Source organism: Lepisosteus oculatus, chromosome 25 (assembly GCF_040954835.1).
Source record: "Lepisosteus oculatus isolate fLepOcu1 chromosome 25, fLepOcu1.hap2, whole genome shotgun sequence".
Lineage (NCBI taxonomy): Eukaryota > Metazoa > Chordata > Actinopteri > Semionotiformes > Lepisosteidae > Lepisosteus > Lepisosteus oculatus.
Window position 1 is genome coordinate 1,151,909 of NC_090720.1, and position 3,796 is coordinate 1,155,704.

Consider the following 3,796-nt stretch of genomic DNA (forward strand, 5'->3'; position numbering starts at 1 on the left):
TCTACATGTTGAAACAAATGATTATCTGTGTGGAGATAATCAGGATGTTTACAGGAATTGAGGCTGGGGGAGGAACAGAGCTTTCTACTGCATAATTGGGAGCCTGATAACTGGAGGGTCCCCAACACCCCCTGAATGCCCTTTTCCTTTGTAGAAAACCGAGTGTGTTAGGCAAGAGTATTCACCCTTTCTCAAAATCTGCTGTGTACTGTTAGTGCATTGACTTTTAAGTATTTCATTGTTTGCATTTCAGCGTAAAGAGATAAGTTATGATCAATGGAAAATGGGTAAGGTGTTTGGAGAATTCTGGGCAGCCATCGTCAGTCTTGTCAAGTGCAGGGAATTTTACTTCACCAGCTTTGAGTGGTCTGTGACATGAAATTCCACGTAAGACAGATTTCTGGAAAGAGGTGGCAGAATGATAATGATTATAACCAGATAGCATCACTTCTCTGTCAGGCTGCGCTGTTTCAGGTGCAAGTCTGAACTAGGTGGTATGACGAGAATTCTTTGGGGATTTTGTTTCTTTTTTTTCCCATCAGGACTTCCTTAAAGACTAAAAAAATGTTTGTTTTTTTTGGTTCTACTTTTCCCTGGGCACATTTCCAAGTTCCTGTTGACAAGGACCCAGAAAAAGATCAAGCACATCTGTAACTTCAGAAACACCATCCTGAAATGTACAAGGAAACTGTAGCACAAGAAACAAGAGCAACAGCAATAGTGAGGGAGATAACACTGTTTCTTAAAGGTGCCTTCTTTAGTTTTATTTTTTTCGTGATTAGGTGTTGTCCTGAAAGGGCTGTGATAATTAACCCACACTTGTTAAGAAGCTTTTGAGACAATTAAAGCAGTGTTCAAATTACAGGAGGATTTGAATTCCAGGACACCTACAAGAACAGGCTGAAAGGCTCAGTTCCTTTTAATTTGCTTGGCTAGTTGTATTCGTCACTCTCAAGGTGCTAAGTTGATAATGCCCAAGACTGGCACCCAGGACATGGCGAGCCTGTGTGATTTAACATACCCTGACTGTAGCTGCAGTGTTAAATTCTCACCTCAAGGTGTCTGGGTTTTAAAATTTATCAGGATGTCCCAATGTCAGAGTGACAAAGAGAGGAGGATGATAAAATTATCAGAGACACAGACGGCAGAATCTGCTGGGACACAGCTCTTCAGACCCTTCCCTCTCTGAGACGCACCTCAGGGTGGAATTGACAATCGGCGAGCTCGAACGCCGCCATGGTAATTCATTTTCCCAGAACTACAGTGTGTCTGTGTGTTAACTGTGCACAGACAGATACGAATTACTGTTTTCTCTGGCATAAAGGCATGAAGATGAATTTGCAAATTAACATATTTCCATTTAACTCTGCGGTGAACACAGTCATGTGATCACCCAGGTCTTTAAAGGATTGAGTCAGTGCTCACCGCTCTCTTTACCTGTTAAAACTTGCAGCTATCCTTCAGCAGTTTTGATCTTTTTATTTTTTTTCAACTGGGCATCCATTTGGTTGAGCTTTTAGAGCTGTAATGGTCTGAGGGTTCTGGTCAGCCCATTGTCTGAAGGTTGAGGTTCTGTTCTCAAGCAATGTGTCTGGTTGAGCTCAGGATAGACTGTTGGTGTGATTGAGACCTCGGTTAAAAGCAAGGAAGGAGGGAGCATGTCGAAGATTAGTGATGGCAATTTGCATGTGATTAATATAGCACAGCAGCACATCGTTAGTAACAACAAAAGATTCAAAAGGTTTCTGTGGCACATCTGCAATCGAAATTTCTGCTACTCGGGGGAAAAGCTAGGTTTTCTCGGGATACTCCAGTTTCCTTCCACAGTCCAGAAACATACATGTTGGCTAATAGCCTGCTGGGAAACTGGGCCCTGGCATGAATGTGTGTCTGTGATTGTGATTGTGGGACTGGCATCCCGCTGCTCCCTGCCTCGTGCGCGTGGCTTACCGCGATGGGCTCCGGCTCCCTGGTGACCCTGGACTGGAAGAAGCAGCCAGAAAAACGGATGGCAGGGTAGGATGATTTGTGGAAGGCAGCTCAGCGGGGGGCTGTGCAGGAAGTTTGTTTTCATGTGGGGGCAGGTCCCCTGCACACATGCTTCACCACAGCCAGGCTCCTGAGCACTTCTCCGGAAGGGTTTCCTGTATTTTGCCAAGCCAGCGAACTGTTAAGAGGGGGCTTAATGAAAACTGCCCTGTGATGTGCTAGACTTTCCTTCGGGTGTTTCGTCATCGTAATGACAAAACGTTCTGCAGCAGCTACATCTGTTCTAAACTTGCCTGTCTTATACATTTCTTGAAGCTTCCAGCATTGTTACACCTGTACAGTAGCACAGCCATGAAGAAGGACCGCTGGCAGAAAATTAAAATGGTCAAGGATGTGTTGGGTAATCTTCGTTTGCTGTGCTATCTAAATTAATCTAGGAGGATAAAAGTAGTTCCTAAGCATGGCACTTTTAAATTCTGAGTAATATACCCTTTTAGCCATAGCTGGGATTTCTTCTGTGGGAGCATTTTGTGGTCAATCTGCATATTTTCACATTAAGTCTGCTTTGCAGCATCTCACTTTGCTTCACTGTTCTTTTAACTAAACTTTCACTGCACTCTGCTAGAATTAACCCTTGCTTAGAACTCGGTGGGCCACACAGTTCTAGTAAGGAATCATGTAAATCAATAAAACATTTAAAAAAAAAAGCATTTACTTTTGGGGGAAAATAAAAGTTTGTTGACTTCAGCTTTACATGTTTCATACCATGTGCGAATTTCAGTCTCTCAGAAATTTACAAAAAGAAAACAACGGGGATGCCTTTAGGCGATAATGATTTAAAAACTGGACTAAAATAGGAAAGCAGTTACTTTTAAAGGAAAACACTCAGGCAGGATATTTATGATCAAACAAGGCTTTTTCCTCTCCAGTGCCTGAGTGTCTGTGGGCCCAGGCTGTAAACTCATTAGAGTACACATGTCGGAGCACGAATGTGGTCATCCTGCTAGTGTGGTCCAAGCACAAAATGACAGGCGTAAAATCTGAGGGCAGAGTCCTCCAAGCTTATATCTGAGATTCCTGCAAATGGGTGTCAGCTGTAGTATTTCTTTCAAAGAAGGCTTTAAAACATTTTTGGAGAATGCTCAATCTCTCTTAAATGTTTTTTGTAAATATACAAAAATGTAAAAACAGCAATATCCCTTTTAAATAAAAATAATATATTTGTTATACGAGAAACCTGGTTCTGAAGACTTACACCCCATGCAGGGTTTGGAAGTCTCCTGCAACGAAAGATTTCGAAAAGCTTTTGCTACAGTGGTGCAGTTAAGCCAGTTTGTGCCCTAGATTAATTAAGGACCAAGGCTGCGCACCCCTGATCTGCTGTGGCGAGACTTGTGAGGTTGTGATTTGGCTTGGGGGGGCTAGTTTTCGGAGATCCCCGGACACCCTCTACGCTCCAGCACTGCCCGAGCACACAGGTGGGAGGCGCAGGCGTAAAGTGAGAACGGGCAGCTGTCTGGCTGCATCTGTCAACACAGAGGGAGTGAGCTGGGTGTGTGCGACACACTGCCGGGGCACGTGACTGCACAGGATATTGCTCTCAGAATCTGAGCTCTGAACAAGGGGGCAGGGACGGTACCTCACAGGATGGCTGTCGGAGAATAGAGAATAACCCCCTCCCTTTAGATGTTATTAAAACGTTTGCTCAGGATTCAATGAGACTTTGTGATTATCATTAATATTTCTGTCCCCGGTTAAAGATCAAAGCTAAAAAGATGTATCCCTGGTTAAAACAAACGTGACTCAC

General features: G+C 43.6%; 1 protein-coding gene across 1 annotated transcript in view; it reads left to right on the forward strand.

Annotated features, from left to right (window-relative positions):
* Positions 1–3,796, forward strand: part of noc2l (NOC2-like nucleolar associated transcriptional repressor) — an 87,269-nt gene that overhangs the window by 19,227 nt on the left and 64,246 nt on the right. The gene's annotated exons all lie outside the window — the stretch shown is intronic.